This window comes from Odontomachus brunneus, unplaced genomic scaffold, assembly GCF_010583005.1.
Source record: "Odontomachus brunneus isolate Ranch 3 - 2012 unplaced genomic scaffold, Obru_v1 Obru_scaffold_055, whole genome shotgun sequence".
Lineage (NCBI taxonomy): Eukaryota > Metazoa > Arthropoda > Insecta > Hymenoptera > Formicidae > Odontomachus > Odontomachus brunneus.
Window position 1 is genome coordinate 1,003,949 of NW_022639505.1, and position 18,327 is coordinate 1,022,275.

The 18,327-nt window shown below is 32.9% G+C and overlaps 1 protein-coding gene across 3 annotated transcripts in view; it reads right to left on the reverse strand.

The window, feature by feature from the left end:
- The window catches only part of LOC116845667 (protein rhomboid), a 561,105-nt gene that overhangs the window by 448,968 nt on the left and 93,810 nt on the right, over positions 1–18,327 (reverse strand). The gene's annotated exons all lie outside the window — the stretch shown is intronic.

The following is an 18,327-nucleotide window of genomic DNA, read 5'->3' on the forward strand; positions in this document are numbered from 1 at the left end:
TATTATTTTGCATCAATAGCGAATTAATGCGATTCCTAAGACAAGTACACTCAACAAATTTTTTCTATCCTGGCAACTAAACTATTCTGATAACGAATACTTTACAAAATTAGTTATATCAAACAAATTTTTTTATGTCACTACGAATGTGCAGCAGCAACGACGATTTTGCTAAAAGAGCAAAATTATTTTTCTCTTTGTACACGGAGAAAAATAATTTGCTGGCTCAGCAAATTTTCTGCTGGTCTAAAAAAATCTTTTCGTTATTATATGGACAACAAAAAGATTTGCTAAGAGTACTAATTACTATTTGCTGGATATAATTTGCTGAATTTATATATTATTTTACTACAAGAACCATGATGGATTTGTATAAGCAGTTGCAGTTTTGCTTCAATTGCAAATAAATTTGCTAAGAATATATTATTTTGCATCAATAGCGAATTAATGCGATTCTTAAGACAAGTACACTCAACAAATTTTTTCTATCCTGGCAACTAAACTACTCTGATAACGAATACTTTACAAAATTAGTTATATCAAACAAATTTTTTTATGTCACTACGAATATGCAGCAGTAACGACGATTTTGCTAAAAGAGCAAAATTATTTTTCTCTTTGTACACGGAGAAAAATAATTTGCTGGCTCAGCAAATTTTCTGCTGGTCTAAAAAAATCTTTTCGTTATTATATGGACAACAAAAAGATTTGCTAAGAGTACTAATTACTATTTGCTGGATATAATTTGCTGAATTTATATATTATTTTACTACAAGAACCATGATGGATTTGTATAAGCAGTTGCAGTTTTGCTCTGATAGCAAATAAATTTGCTAAAAATACATTATTTTGCATTAATAGCAAATTAACGTGATTCTTAAGACAAGTACACTCAACAAATTTTTTCTATCCTGGCAACGAAACTACTTCTGCTCTAATAATGAATAATTTGCAAAATTAGTTACGTCAATTAAATTTTTTTTATGTCACTACGAATATGCAGCAGCAACGACGATTTTGCTAAAAGAGCAAAATTATTTTTCTCTTTGTACACGGAGAAAAATAATTTGCTGGCTCAGCAAATTTTCTGCTGGTCTAAAAAAATCTTTTCGTTATTATATGGACAACAAAAAAATTTGCTAAATTACTATTTGCTGGATATAATTTGCTGAATTTATAAATTATTTTACTACAAGAACCATGATGGATTTGTATAAGCAGTTGCAGTTTTGCTCTGATAGCAAATAAATTTGCTAAAAATACATTATTTTGCATTAATAGCAAATTAACGTGATTCTTAAGACAAGTACACTCAACAAATTTTTTCTATCCTGGCAACGAAACTACTTCTGCTCTAATAATGAATAATTTGCAAAATTAGTTACGTCAATTAAATTTTTTTTATGTCACTACGAATATGCAGCAGCAACGACGATTTTGCTAAAAGAGCAAAATTATTTTTCTCTTTGTACACGGAGAAAAATAATTTGCTGGCTCAGCAAATTTTCTGCTGGTCTAAAAAAATCTTTTCGTTATTATATGGACAACAAAAAGATTTGCTAAGAGTACTAATTACTATTTGCTGGATATAATTTGCTGAATTTATATATTATTTTACTACAAGAACCATGATGGATTTGTATAAGCAGTTGCAGTTTTGCTCTGATAGCAAATAAATTTGCTAAAAATACATTATTTTGCATTAATAGCAAATTAACGTGATTCTTAAGACAAGTACACTCAACAAATTTTTTCTATCCTGGCAACGAAACTACTTCTGCTCTAATAATGAATAATTTGCAAAATTAGTTACGTCAATTAAATTTTTTTTATGTCACTACGAATATGCAGCAGCAACGACGATTTTGCTAAAAGAGCAAAATTATTTTTCTCTTTGTACACGGAGAAAAATAATTTGCTGGCTCAGCAAATTTTCTGCTGGTCTAAAAAAATCTTTTCGTTATTATATGGACAACAAAAAAATTTGCTAAATTACTATTTGCTGGATATAATTTGCTGAATTTATAAATTATTTTACTACAAGAACCATGATGGATTTGTATAAGCAGTTGCAGTTTTGCTCTGATAGCAAATAAATTTGCTAAAAATACATTATTTTGCATTAATAGCAAATTAACGTAATTCTTAGGATAAGTACACTCAACAAATTTTTTCTATCCTGGCAACGAAACTACTTCTGCTCTGATAACGAGTAATTTGCAAAATTAATTACGTCAACTAAATTTTGTTGATGTCACTACTAATATGCAGCAGCAACGACGATTTTGCTAAAAGAGCAAAATTATTTTTCTCCGTGCATATTTATTGCGAAAGGGACAGAGTGAAAACAAAATCGCAAAATTAGATATAGGTACGTATAGTTATGTATAGGAGAATTATCGTACTGCTAAGAAAAGCGATTGCTCAATTTACTTTTCATTTTTTAAACAACTTTAACTTCAAGAAAGAATATTTTCTTGATAATAATCTTTAAATATATCATAAATTTAAAAAAAAGTCCACTATCGTATATTCAAAAGAAGAATATTTTTATTTTCTTTATTTATTTAAGAATATTATAAATCATTATTTAAGAAAAAGTTGGTTCAACCCTAATACAGTAAGCAAACTGAATTTCTGTTTTAATTTAATACTGTTGATTAAAATGCTGAACTTGCAAGGATTCAGAATGTATTTTTAATAAATTTAATTTTTTTGTGATGAATTTAGAATAGATTTACAAATATGTGAATTTATAAAATAGTTGAAACAAGTAACATTTACTTGAATACAATAATCTTTTTGTTTAGTTCTTCTTATAGCTTCCTAGATAGATAAATGTTTGCAAATTTGGCAGCAACTTTTTTAGTTAATTTGTAAAGATTACGTCTCTAGGAGTGGTTCACATGTCACTCATATTTATTACATAGGATGATGAAATAGAAATACGTAAAAGATTATCAAAATTGCTCAAAACCATATGTCATAGAAAATGTAATATAAATATCAAAGTGGCACTGTTTGGTTACATTTACTGCATCAATGTTACAAGAAATTTACATTATTATATAATGTCAAAGTAAATTATGAACTCCAAAAATGTCGAATCATAAAAGCAATTGTCAAAACGTCATATTAGATAAGCACTAATACTATCCTTTCCGTATTTCTTGTATATCGGATCAGATCTAAACAGCCCCGGTATTTTGCTCATGTACATTTTTTAGTATTTGTCTTAAAAGGAGCAATAAATACGAAATAACAAAATGGTTCTTTTAGAACACAGATATTTTTCTGTGAGTGCCATTAAAGTTTAAATAATATAAACTAAAAAATAAAAAACTAATTTAGTAGTAGCAAAGTAAATTTTCGAGCCTCTCAAAATTATGTATTAATATTCTCCATCATGAGTAAATAAAGTTAAGCAACGTGTTACTGGCTAGTTGAAGTTTCTTGCAAATGTGATATACTGTTTCGAATAATAAAACAATTTTCATTCATAAAGTGAGTAAAATCGAGGATATAGGCAGATGAGGTAAAGTTGACAAATAATGAAGGGCTGCCAAGAGAGCTGTAGAGTCTTCCCGCGGAGATCCCAGAACTAATCAGGATATATATTTTATATGTGGCCTTCATATCCTGTGTTACTGCACAACTAAATCCGGCATCAGGATCATTGCTGCGTATATTTTATTACAAAACAAAATATACGGTTAACAGAATGATGGTTAACATTATCACATAAAAGCAGACCACCTGCATGTCCATAATACAGCCAGTCGTAACAATTAATTGTTTGACAAGTTGTAACTTTGAAATTTTTAAATACATTTAATCTCTATCTCCCTTATAGATTTTATATAAAAACTGTAATTTATCACATTTCGTGGAAAACATAAACACGTATATATATATATATATATATATATATATATTTTTTTTTTTTTTTTTTTGCAAACTTTACGTATATTCTTAAACTTTAAAATTCAGCTGTGGAGATACAGTAATGATCTTTGAAATTTTCCTGAGCGTAATAAACACACGTTTGATATTCATAAACTGCAAAACTTTTATATCAGACAAATATTTATGGTAACTGACAGCGCGACATGTCTATTTTGAAAGTTTTTATCGTTTTCATCACGTATTGAGCAGCTACTGAACGATTCATTTTTATATTTCTTATACACAAGTATTTGTGATTCTGTGCGACCAATGCAACATAAATTTTACAGAAGGAAATTAGTATGTTAGTAAAAATTTTAGTAGAAGCTCAAGCATGACATTCCTTTAATTCAATACATTGTCTTCGCTTCATAAATGTAATTTAAAAATAAACTTTCCAACATCGATCGTCTCACGTCGCGATAATCAATCTAAATCTGAACAAATTTTTTCCTAAATGGCGGAAGATAGAAAAAATGTTTCAAACCAAAGTTTTACTGCTTTAAAGATTCTTTCCAATGATACCTGTAGATTTCTCGAAAAAAATTGAATTTCCGAAAATTATAGTTGCTTTTGGCGTTAACTATATTCTTTTGTGATTTTAACTACAAAAATAATTAGAAGAACCATTATTTTAGTTAACTTACGATTTTTCATATTTTAGCTCCATATTGAGTTCGCCATCTTGAATTTTGAAATTTTTGAGATATCATGATCTTAAAATACATCAACCAAGCCATTTTTTCCACATATTGAGAGAAAAATATAGTTATTTTCGGCATCAACTATACTCTTTTGTAGTTTTAACCACAAAAATAGTTAGAAAAAGAATTGTTTTAGTAAATGTTATTAAGATGGTTAGATAGTTAAAAAGATAGTTAGAAAAATGGTTAGAAAGATGGTTCTTCAAATTATTTCTGTGGTTAAAATCGCAAAAAAATATAGTTGACGCCGAAAGCAACTATAATTTTCTCTCAGTGTATAAATATTCTAACAACACATCTGATAATGTTTTCAAATTGCTCAAAATTACTGCTCATAATATGTAAAATTACGGCGGGCGTAAATTTCCTCAAGCAATAATGCGAGCAATGCGTGTTCTGAAATTTCCAAATTATAACAAATTCGTAATTACGGTTTTCAATTTAAAAGCGCATCGCGACGAATTATTTCACCGAAATAAATAACGCCGACCAGAGGAACTTACGCTCGTCTCTCCCTTTCATCACGCACGACTACAATTTTGATGCGTTGTAATTGTAAACTGTCGTGGATATGTAAAGTATATCAACGTCGTGCGAGGAAAAATACGTATGAAATACGTAAAAAATTCGGTCGTGCTCACACCGGACGCTCATAATCCGAGCCTCATTCAACATTCAACGTGCGCGAAGTTCGGGCTAATGGAAATCTGCGTTTGTAATGAGCGTTTTATTTTCACAACGCGCGACGATGTAATCGCGACGCCGTCCGCGGCAATTAAAAGGTATCAGCGCGTAAACCTATTTCGCGCGGCGCGCACGGTCGAGCATCGCCGGCGAAAGTGTATAAAATATTAGATACCTTTGTACCGCGCGCGCCTCGTCTCTCGTCGCAAGCCCATTAATCCCTCTAATTAACCCATCTCGCACTAATGGAAATCTGTTATCGCGCCGCAGATATATAATTCACCGCCGAAAATTGCGTCCGGGGAACGCAACGGACAAGTCTTCTCTTGTAATAATCCCATGCAAATCCGACGACAACGACGTCTGCGGTTCATCATCAAGAATTAACCCTTAATCCAGGGAATTTTCTTTACTATCCGCATAAACCCAAAAAACAAACAAATTTTTTCATCGAAATTTGCTTTAAATGACGTCGAAACTTGCGGAAAGGAAGTTTCTCACCGATCAAAATTGTACTGAGAAAAAAATTTGTAAAAATTAACAAATATTTATTAGGTGGATACCATTAATATATTTACTTAAATTAAAATTATTTTCATTTAAACCGAGTATTATTCTGTAAATAAAAGAGTATTTTCTATTCTGTAAACCAAAAAAGAGAAAACAAATTTTTTATTAAAATTTGCTTTAAATCGTGTAACGATTTGCAGAAAGGAATATTCTCACCGATTGAAACATATACTGAAAAAAAATATCTAAAAATTAATAAATATTTATTAGGCGGATATCATTAACATATTTACTTAACTTAAAATTCTTTTCATTTAAACTAACTATTGTTTACTCGGTTTAAATAAACAATACTCTGTTCAAATGAAAAAAATTTTGAGTTAAGTAAATATGTTAATGATGCCCACTTAATAAAAATTTGTTAATTTTTTAATGTTTTTCTCAGTGTAATTCTACTTTTATTTTATTCCTATCCTGTTTCAGTTTTTCTTTCTATCATATTAATCCTTTATCGAACAAACTTTTCTTATAAACAAAACGAATTCTTTTCTTAACGAAATCGTTTTTAGATAACAATAACAATAATAATATTTTATATAAATGGCAACAAAACGAGCGAAAAAAATTTTTGCTATGTGTCAAAACTTAATTTTTTTTATATTTTTATTTTCGCTTTTACACACTTTGAGAGAAAAAAATATCTAAGAAACTAAATATAAAAAAATATGTACCCACCGAATAAATATTTTTCAGACTTTTTCCTTTCAGTGTACATTTATTTTTCTTTCACTTTTATTCCTATGTGTTTTCTTTCTTCTTTCTATTTTTAATTTTTTCTTCATTTCAATTTTATTCTATTTGGACATCTCAGAAATGACATTTACGTTTACGAAAATAAAATTCCATCTCGATATTCAGAAGATATTCGGAATCGAAGCTCGCGAGCTCGGGACACACTTTATATATACAAGACAACACTTGTAAGGGTTAAACACCGAGGAAGAAATGCAATCGTGCAACGGGTAGCATCTTCTCACAACACGCGAATGCGGTGTAGAAGGGAAGAAAGAGAAGGAGCGAGAGGAGGAACTTTCCTCCCGCAAATCAAAGGTCTATCGGCACACGGTTGGCGGTAAACGCACGCCTAATTGCTGGTATGCCACGAAACACCGTAGATCGCACGAGCGATTTCCAATTAGTGATGTGACTGATACACCGGGGTTCAAGGAGACGAGAAAGGGGTCGTCCGCACGTATGAAACAGCGGCGCGAGGTACAGGTGGTGCGCACGCTCAACGTCTGCCGCGCTTGGAAGCCGAAAGAGATCGAGATGTTAGGTGAACAAGGAGGGAAACAGACAGACAGAGAGAGAGAGAGAGAGAGAGAGAGAAGCAAAGAGAGACAGAGAGAGAGAGACCCGAATGGAAATTTATCCAGTTTCTGACCAGTAATTGTCCAGGAATTTTTGGTAACTAGCTAGTTTTAACTATTAGATCGCCACCTCACATTTTTCGCTCTCCTGAACTGAATTTTGCAAATATCGAGGTTCTTTTTGCGCCAAAATGTTCTTAAAGAATTGTACTAAACGATTACTCGAGTAGAAATTTATCCAGTTTCTGACCAGTAATTGTCCAGGAATTTTTGGTAACTAGCTAGTTTTAACTATTAGATCGCCACCTCACATTTTTCGCTCTCCTGAACTGAATTTTGCAAATATCGAGGTTCTTTTTGCGCCAAAATGTTCTTAAAGAATTGTACTAAACGATTACTCGAGTAGAAATTTATCCAGTTTCTGACCAGTAATTGTCCAGGAATTTTTGGTAACTAGCTAGTTTTAACTATTAGATCGCCACCTCACATTTTTCGCTCTCCTGAACTGAATTTTGCAAATATCGAGGTTCTTTTTGCGCCAAAATGTTCTTAAAGAATTGTACTAAACGATTACTCGAGTAGAAATTTATCCAGTTTCTGACCAGTAATTGTCCAGGAATTTTTGGTAACTAGCTAGTTTTAACTATTAGATCGCCACCTCACATTTTTCGCTCTCCTGAACTGAATTTTGCAAATATCGAGGTTCTTTTTGCGCCAAAATGTTCTTAAAGAATTGTACTAAACGATTACTCGAGTAGAAATTTATCCAGTTTCTGACCAATAACTGTCCAGGAATTTTTAGTAACTAGCTAGTTTTTAGTCAATTTTCTTGACTAAAAACTGGTCGACGCTCACTTCGTCAAAAACTTGACAGTTGAACTAGACAGTTTCAGATCAGTTTTTAACTAGATTTTGATCAGTATCTAATCTGTTTATTAGCAGTTTCTAAGCAGTTTTTTACTAGTAGTTTTTTCTATGTAGTTTTTGACTATTTTGTAAGCATTTTTTTATTGGTTTCTGATCAATATCTATTTTTTTCAGTTTATTAATAGTTATAAATAATTTAACTACCCGAATAGAAATTTATCCAGTTTCTGACCAGTAACTGTCCAGGAATTTTTAGTAACTTTAGCTAGTTTTTAGTCAGTTTTCTTGACTAGAAACTGGTCAACGCTTACTTTGTCAAAAACTTGACAGTTAAACTAAACAGTTCAGATCAGTTTCAGATCAGTTTTTAACTATTCAGTTTCAGATCAGTTTTTAACTAGATTATGATTAGTATCTAATCTGTTTATTAGTAGTTTCTAAGCAACTTTTTACTAGTTTCTATGTAGTTTTTGACTATTTTGTAAGCATTTTTTTATTGATTCTGATCAGTATCTATTTTTTTTTCAGTTTATTAATAGTTATAAGTAATTTAACTATATATGTATCGAAACCATAACTTTATTAAAATTAAATTTTTCTCTTAAAACATTTTTTTCATCTTTAATATAATATTTTATTTTATTTTTGCCAGAAACTATCTCAGAAAATTCGTCAGTAATTTCCAATTTTTTTGCTGGACAGAAAATGCACAGCATTTCCTTATCATTTTTCTTATATAGTTTCTGACAAATAACTGGCCCAAAAATACTGAACAGTATTTTCAGAGTTTTTACTGGACAGAAACTATCCAATATTTAGTTACAATTTTTCTTGCATAGTTTCTGACAAAACACTACCCAAGAAATACTGAACAGTATTTTCAGAGTTCTTAATGGACAGAAACTTTCCAACATATACTTACTATTTTTTCAAGTCTAGTTTCTGACTAGTAATTGACCATGAAAAAATAGTCAGTATTTTCTGCCAAGTTTCAAAACAGTAACTGTTTAATTAATCCTAGCCAATAAAAACTGTCTAGTTACTGGCCAGTAATCAGTTTTTCCCTGAGATGTTTCTACTTGGGGAGAGGGAGAGAGAGAGAGAGAGAGAGGAGCAAAAGGAAGAGGAATACTCACGTACACGGAGCGCGGAGAGGAAGAGAGAAAGCCGCTCCAAGGATACTGATTAATTGCACTAGCGGGATGTAGCGAGGCTCGTCTGTTGGCTGTAGAATTGCAAACGAGTTGCGCCGAAATGATTGAATGCAACGTAGTGTGTCGGGGCGAGCCGGGCGTTTCGCGGGGAGAAAGCCCACGGCCGCGTGTAACGAGCAGCCATTACGCGTTAATAACGGCAGATATTTAATTTCGGCGGCTTGATTGCGAGTATTCGCGACAAGACAACCTGCACGACGGCGACGGCGGCGGAGGAGCAGGCGAGGAAGGGAGAACGACCCGGAATCCGTGATTCAGCGAACAACTCCGACGGAAACAAGGAAGGCAGACCTACTCCTCTGTATCCGCGGTGATTAGCGCGGCGGTTAAGAACCAGGCCGATGTTCGTCTCGCTAAAAATGACCAGTTATGGAAATGGCGGCAGGCAAGCGGCGCTATCTCTATCAAGAAGTTCCCGCCGAGTTGTTCCGCCGGCCCGAAGTTCCAGTATGAATTTTATACGCTCCTTGAATTTTCAGCGTCTAATAAATGTGATTAAGGCGTCCTAAAGATCTCGGCGAGCTCGCCCGTCCGATCCAATAATTACTGCCGGAACAAGTGGAAACAAAATTAATTAGGAAATTATTATGGAGTTGAAGAGCGGCGCGCAACGGAAGAGACATGGTGTACTTTAATTTTCCGCTTTCGAAATTACAACCGAACCGCTCCGTAAATTTCGCGAAGTATCCCCTTTAGCATTCCATAAAAAGAGATGCCTCCCTTTCTCCTTTACTTTTATTTACCGTAATCGCGCACAAGAGAGAAAGAGAGAGAATGTGTGTGTTTAAATTAAAAAAAAAAACAGTTCTTACCTAGACAGATAGTATACGTAAATTTTACAGCAACTTTTAGTCGTTTTGTAAAGATTGCATTCTCTATCAACGATTCATATGACATTCATATTTATTGTAGAACGACGAGATAGCAATACAAAAAAAGTTAATAAAGACAATACGTCATGTAAAATATTATATAAAAATCTGAGTCTAATTTTTAGTCAATTTATTGTTACATCAATGTAACAAAAAATCTACATTATTTTATGTTGTAAATTTAACGATTAATTCAGTATTAATTCAGTACACAATTCGTCTCATTGGTGCAATTACAACATTGTAGAGTTTCTATCGTTAGTTATCTCACGTCGCGATAATCATTAAAGTCCGTGGATAAACAGGTGTACGTAAATTTGGCAACAACTTTACTAAATGTTGCGTCCCTTATGAGCGGTTCATCTGATGTTCATATTTATTACATACAGTGATAAATAAAATATGAAAGAAATATGAGAAGAAATTATCAAAAGATTGCAGCCAAACCGCTATTTTTTGTACGTTTGAAAATGGTCATAATTTTGGTATTTTCTGAAAGCTTATTGCGAGTAGATTCGAAATATATAAATATCAAAGTGGCACTCCATACTATTATTTGGTATCTTAGCTATGGTTACAACTATGGTTTTGTAATTCTGAACGAAAACATCTGCGATATTACTATAAGAATTAACAATGATCAATAAAATATCTTATTTTTCTCATTTTTTGTTCATTTTTATATGCATTGATTTTATTTCTATGGTGCCATTTCTCGAAAATAAAACTCTTTTGGACCATTTTTCTCTGAAATAGAGTCCCTATAAGATAGCCACTCGACTAGTTTTGGAAAAACATGGCGGCCGTATATATATGAACTGATATTTATCGCGTTATCTCGTAACACAATAAATACCAGTGTCAGTTTGACTATAAATTGTTAATAGAAGTAAGTAAAATTATTCTGTATGTGGTTTCCAAGGTAAAATAAAAAGTTAATTTACTTAAAAATTGTCTATAAAAAAGTCGTATTTATAATATAAATTGTCATCGTAACCTCATATTATTCTGAACAATATCTAAAAAAATAATTGTATAAAATGGTGCAATGCGAAATATGAATTTTCAGATTTCAAAATGCCAACATGTTGTGTTCCACAATGCAAGAACTATTATCAGAAAGGCGTTTCACTGAATTCGCTTCCCGCAGATTAATAATGTTTCAAGTTTATAATCAAAATTGTTTTTATTTATTCATTTCAGGGTTTAATAAAAAAAGACTACTAATTGTTCCTAATTTTCTTATTTTACTTTTTAAATTATGCCACTTCCCATGAAAATTTCTATTGGTTCTACCATGTTTTTCCAAACTTTATTTCGACCAATAAGGAGGAACACACATGTGGCTCTATCTTGTAGGAACTCTATTCTGAAACGGTGTAGAGCGCTACCTTGATACTTATATATTTAGAATCTACTCGCAATAAGCTTTCAAAAAAAGAACCAAAATTATGGTCATTTTCAAACTTACGAAAAATGTGACTAAACTTAGCCACACTCTTTGCTCAAAACAATGTGTCGTGATGGAAAATGTAATATGAAGATCAGAGTGCTTACTTTCAGTATGTTGCTGCATCAATGTAACAAAAACATTATTGCATTATATAAACTTTTCACAATTAATTTAATACAATATTTAATATCGTATATTTTTGCCTCTCCTAAATGTGATTAAAGGAATTATAAAGAGTTGCATCATCAATTGACTCGCGTCGTGATCACGAATGTCTGTCTAGACTTTACCAAAATAACGAGCGGTGTTGTGTCTAAAAAATAGTCACGGCTACTACACGCGTTTAAAATAGTAACGACGCCGCCATTGCTCGCGCGCGCGGAACGCAGAACGATTTAATAATTTAGATGGCATCGGAATTAAATATTTCTCACGAGCTATAACGGCACAAATCCTGGCATGAGAAAAATCAGATACATGTAATATTTACCTCAATTATCGCGGCAATAATTTACGATCGCAACAAAATACTTCACTCGGGCGTTTTTTAGCGAACGATAGAAAAAAGGAAAACGGTGACCGACGATCCGTCTAGCGGATACATTGCACGCGCGAGTTTTGCAAATCGAATCGTCAGGTGTGTCTAGCAAAATGTTTCTAACACACAGCGCTCCTAGTCCCATCGTTGACGCAGCGTACATTTCAAGAATGAAACATTGTTCCGCGCGTCGCGTTATCCGCGCACTGACATGATGCATATTCATAGATCGTGGCGCATCCATTTGTCACTTCTTTTAAATAGTTTTCCCGCCGCACCACTCTCGTAATGCAATATCTTTCGACTACGTTTAACCGACGATGAACGAGGCCGGAAAATTCAATTGTGTCTCCGTAAACGATCAACTTGACGTTTGCCGTTTAAACAACGAATTGACTCTTTCGTATCTTCTAACGAAAATATATGACTCGAAAACAGCAGACAAATAATTTCGCGAAAGAGCGCGGCCAAGAGTAACGCGGATTCATAACCGAAGAGTTTTGAAATAATTTTGCACTGAAAAAAGGATTTGGTTGACGAAATCAAAATTTTTTAAATGGGATCAACCAAATATTTGGTAATTATAACAGAATTAATTGCAGCTATTTTATCTCACTTTGTCAGTAATATATTTATTTAGTCACTGAGCAAAATAGCGACAATTAAATTTTTTTTATTGTAATTATTACCAAATATATAGTTTATTCGATTTCAGATTTAGAGATTATTTTTGAGATAGATTTGTAATTTTTAATATAATGCATGTCTAAATACGTATTGCGTGATCGAACGTGAGTGAAATTGTTTGTCGTTGCGAGTAACTTTGTAACGTATTAGAATTAGAATTTCTGTGTGATATATTTATCACATAGAATGATGAGATAGAATTACAGAAAAAATTATCTAAATTTTAGAAATATCGTATCATATGCAAAATATAATATAGAAGTCTGAGTATAATTTTAGTAAGTCTGAGTATATCTTTTAGTAAATCTATAGCTGTATATTCATATAACGAATTTATATCACTTACCTCAAGAATTTTACTAAATTTAAATAATTTTTCAGTATTTTATTTCATTATTCTGCACAGAGAGAACGGTTTGTTGAATCAAATAAACGTTTCTTTTGAATAGTCCAAACAAATTATTTGGTTGACACAACAAAAATATTTCTTTAGAACTAAGCCGCAAATAAATATTTTTGTCAAACAAAATTTTGTCAAACGAAATTTTGTTCGATCAATAAAAAAATTCGTTTGGACTATTCCAAAGAAATATTTATTTCATTCAACCAAATTGTTTTCTCTGTGTATGTGATAAATATGAATGCAATATAAACCGTTCATACACAGAAAAAAATAATTTTGCACTTTTAGCAAAATCATCATTGATACTGCATATTTGTAGTGCCATCAAAAAATTTTAGTTGACGTAACTAATTTTACAAATTATTCGTTATCAGAGCAGTAGTATCGTTGCCAGGATAGAAAAAATTTGTTGTATATTTGTCCTAAGAATCACGTTAATTTGCTATTAATGCAAAATTATGTGTCCTTAGCAAATTTATTTGCTATCGGAGCAAAGCTGCAAATGCTTATATAAATCTATCATGGTTGTTACAGCAAAATAATTTGTAGATTCAGCAAATTATATCCAGCAAATAGTGATTAGTACTTTTAGCAAATCTTTTGCTGCAGTTTTGCTCCGATAGCAAATGGACTTGCTAAGAATTATTTTGCATTAATAGCAAATTAACGTGATTCTTAAGACAAATACACTCAACAAGATTTTTTCTATCCTGGCAACGACTACTTCTGCTCTGATAACGAATAATTTGTAAAATTAGTTAGGTCAACTAAATTTTTTTGATGTCACTATGAATATGCAGTAACAACGACGATTTTGCTAAAAGGACAAAATTATTTTTCTCCTTGCACGGAGAAAAATAATTTGCTGGTCCAGTAAATTTTCTGCTGGTCTAGCAAAATCTTATCGTTATTATATGGACAGCAAAAAGATTTGCTAAGAGTACTAATCACTATTTGCTGCATATAATTTGCTGAATTTACAAATTATTTTGCTGTAAGAACCATGATAGATTTATATAAGTAGTTGCAATTTTGCTCCGATAGCAAATAGATTTGCTAAGGATACATTATTTTGCATCAACAGCAATAGCAAATTAACGTGATTCTTAAGACAAATACACTCAACAAGATTTTTTCTATCCTGGCAACAAAACTACTTCTGCTCTGATAACGAATAATTTATAAAATTAGTTACGTCAACTAAATTTTTTTTATGTCACCACGAATATGCAGTAGCAACGACAATTTTGCTAAAAGAACAAAATTATTTTTCTCCTTGTACACGGAGAAAAATAATTTGCTGGCCCAGCAAATTTTCTGCTGGTCTAACAAAATCTTTTCGTTATTATATGGACAACAAAAAGATTTGCTAAGAGTACTAATCACTATTTGCTGAATATAATTTGCTGAATTTACAAATTTTTTTTTATTTTGCTACAAGAACCATGATAGATTTTTATAAGTAGTTGCAGTTTTGCTCCGATAGCAAATAGATTTGTTAAGGATACATTATTTTGCATCAATAGCAATAGCAAATTAACGTGATTCTTAAGACAAATACACTCAACAAGATTTTTTCTATACTGGCAAAACTACTTCTGCTCTGATAACGAATAATTTATAAAATTAGTTACGTCAACTAAATTTTTTTTGTCACCACGAATATGCAGTAGCAACGACAATTTTGCTAAAAGAACAAAATTATTTTTCTCCTTGTACACGGAGAAAAATAATTTGCTAAAAGAACAAAATTATTTTTCTCCTTGTACACGGAGAAAAATAATTTGCTGGTTCAGTAAATTTTCTGCTCATCTAGCAAAATTTTATCGTTATTATATGGATAGCAAAAAGATTTGCTAAGAGTACTAATCACTATTTGCTGGATATAATTTGCTGAATTTACAAATTATTTTGCTATAAGAACCATGATGGATTAAAATTAGTTACGTCAACTAAATTTTTTTTATGTCACCACGAATATGCAGTAGCAACGGCGATTTTGCTAAAAGAACAAAATTATTTTCTCTGTGGAAAAGTGACTTTTCCCATTTCTCAGCGACGGCGCAGCGTTTCTGTCCGCCAGCTCCGGAGACGAGGGAGACAGTAAACGGTTACGACGATAGCGAGGCGGTCCCGGGAGCTTCGCGAAACGTACTCACCGCTTACGCGACCTGCATGTGTGTGTGTGTGTGCAGGCGTGGGTGTAATTTTATTGTTTCTCCAGCCACAGAAACGCAGCAGCGCGCGTGCAACGATATTATCAAATTGGTTCCGTGAGTTTTCCGTGAGGCGCCTCCCGCCAGAGGCGCCGGCCGGGGAAGTAAGAAATTGACCCACAGGCGCGGCTAAAGTAAGAGCCGGTAACGATCTTAACTACCTCGTCGTGCTATCGCCTCTAATTACCGGACGGACATGGAGCGATGCGTCCTACTGCTCTTTCAGCGATCGCGAAACTTCGGCTTCTTCGTCTCGGCACGGGAGCTGGTGAGAAAGAAGAACGAACAGAGGAAAAGCAGAGGAGATAGAGACAGAGAGAGAAAGAGGGAGAGAGATAAATTAGAGAGAGGAAGGTAGAACCGTAAATTTTTATCGTACGTGGTTGAAGTAATTTTTATATAATAACAATTAGATAAAGTTCTTAGATATGCCGTCAATAGCAAATAATGCACTGAGAAAAGGATTTGGTTGGTAAAACCAAAATTTGGTTAAAATAGAATTAACCAAATGTTTGGTAATTATAACCAAAAAATTTGATCGCGGCTATTTTGCCTTTCTTTCTCAGTAATATATTTACTTACAAAGAAACCCACACAAATGTCCGCTTCCAATTTTCATGAACTTGTAATATGTTGTACTTTAGATCAAAATAACAAATACGTTTTTTTATTATATGTGCCCTTTCGCAAGATAGGAGGTGAAATACCCCTTTGAATAAATCAGTTTTTTTTCATTCGAAAGGAATGAAAACTATAATAGATAAAAAAATATTTTGAATAAAAGTTGAATGAGTTGAAGAGTACTTTACAGAAATTATTTTAATAATTATAATAAGAAGAAGTGGGAAATATTAACAAAAAAATTTTTGTTTTCAAATAATTTCTGTAAAGTACTCTTCAAACCATTCAACTTTTATTCAATATATTTTTTCTATCTCTTATAATTTTTATTATATTCCTTTCGAATGGAAAAAACCGATTTTCTTCAAAGAGGTATTTCACTCCCTAAACTTGCGAAAAGGCACATATAATAAAAAACGTATCTGCTATTTTAAAGTACAAGTACAAATATTACAACATATTATGAAAATAATATTCATGAAAATCGAAGGCAGATACTTGGGTGGGTTTCCTTATTAGTCACTAAGCAAAGCAAAATAGCGGCAATGAAATTTTTTGGTCGTAATTATCAAACGTTTGGTTAATTCCATTTTTACCGAATTTTGGACCCGTCAACCAAATCCTTTATTCAGTGTAAAGCCTATGGCTGGTGCAGGTTATTTGTTGCGATACTTACACAAAAAATAATACATAAGAGAGACGCAAAGTCGATATTATATATTATAAAAAATTACATATATTTATAAAAATATGTAATGAAGTGTCCAGCATTTCAACACTTTTCAGTGATAACATTCTGAAAAATTTGAGTTGGTTGACGAAACCAAAATTTGGTTAAAATGAGATCAACCATATGTTTGGTGATTACAAACACAAAATTTCATTGTCGCTATTTTGCTTTGCTCAGTGACTAAGTAAATATATTACTGAGAAAGTAAGATGGCAATTAAACTTTTTGACTATAATTACCAAACATTTGTTTGATCCTTTCAACAAAATTTTCGTTAACCAAATTCTTTTTTCAATGTAACAAAAGAACGTAATATAAGATAATAAAAATGTCACAAATCAAAAACAAAAATGCGAAATCGAGGTGCAAGTCAATGAAAATAAAACAATAAATCTTACATCAAAGCATTTGGTTATATAGACGTGAAGTTTGATGTTAATAAACGAACTAACGCGTTTTAGTTGAAGGACACCATTTCTACTTCTTATGAGCCAAGTTTAATTAAGTAGAATCAGAAATTCCACTTCCATCAACCAAAATTGGTGCGCGTTTATTACAATGAAATTTCATGTTAATACGATCAAACTTTTTTTTACTGTGTGATAAGCGTAAAGCAGGAGTAAGTGTTCAGGCGAACAAACTGCAATTTTCATATGACTTTAAAGGTACCAGTTATCGGCAGCAATTAATTACACTTACACGATTACTCGTAAAGTTGCAGTTGAGAAAATTTCTCGCTGCCTGCGGCGCGTCCAGCGAAACTTTGCGCGACCAAGTTAACGGAACATCTCCCTAACGTTTTTCGCGGGATCCATAGGGTATTCCTCGTAGCACACGTAGCTAACCTAACCTGACCCAGCCGAGTTTGAGAAACATGCATTTTGAACATTCACTGTGTGCGAATGCATTTGTGTGTGTTTGTGCGCGCAAATCCCGCGGGCATATCTACGGAAATGATACAAGACTCCGCGACGAAAAGTTAGAGGCGCGAGCTGGCAAAAGGCGATCCATCGCCGCGCCGGACATCGCGTGCTCCTTGCTGCGTCGCTGTCGTGTTAATGCCGCTTTAATCTCACCGTCCGGGGAATATCACGCGAAGTCACGAAGTCGAATCAAATGAATTCTTTAGAAGTTCATTTCATAAGTTATTACAACTCGAGAACTTGAGGCCGCGCTCGCTCGCTCGCGTGCGATGAGTCGGCGCGAACTCCTGAAAACTTGGCGCGCTCGTCGCAGTTTCTTTCGACTTTCTTTGTGCGCGCTCCAGTTAGCTCATGCGTACTCCTCAAAAGCACACGGGCTTCCTGGGCGAAATCACGGTGTCATTACAATCTACGAAGAATATACGGAGAACGTATATTTTCGAAATGAAAAGATGTAGAAAAGGGAAGAAAGAGAGGGAGAGAGAAAAAAAAGATCTTAAAAGGGAAGCAGTTGTGCTAAAGTCACTCGGCTATATTTAAGTGAACACGGTGAAAATATTCTAGCTTTCTCCGTATATAAATTCTTTTCA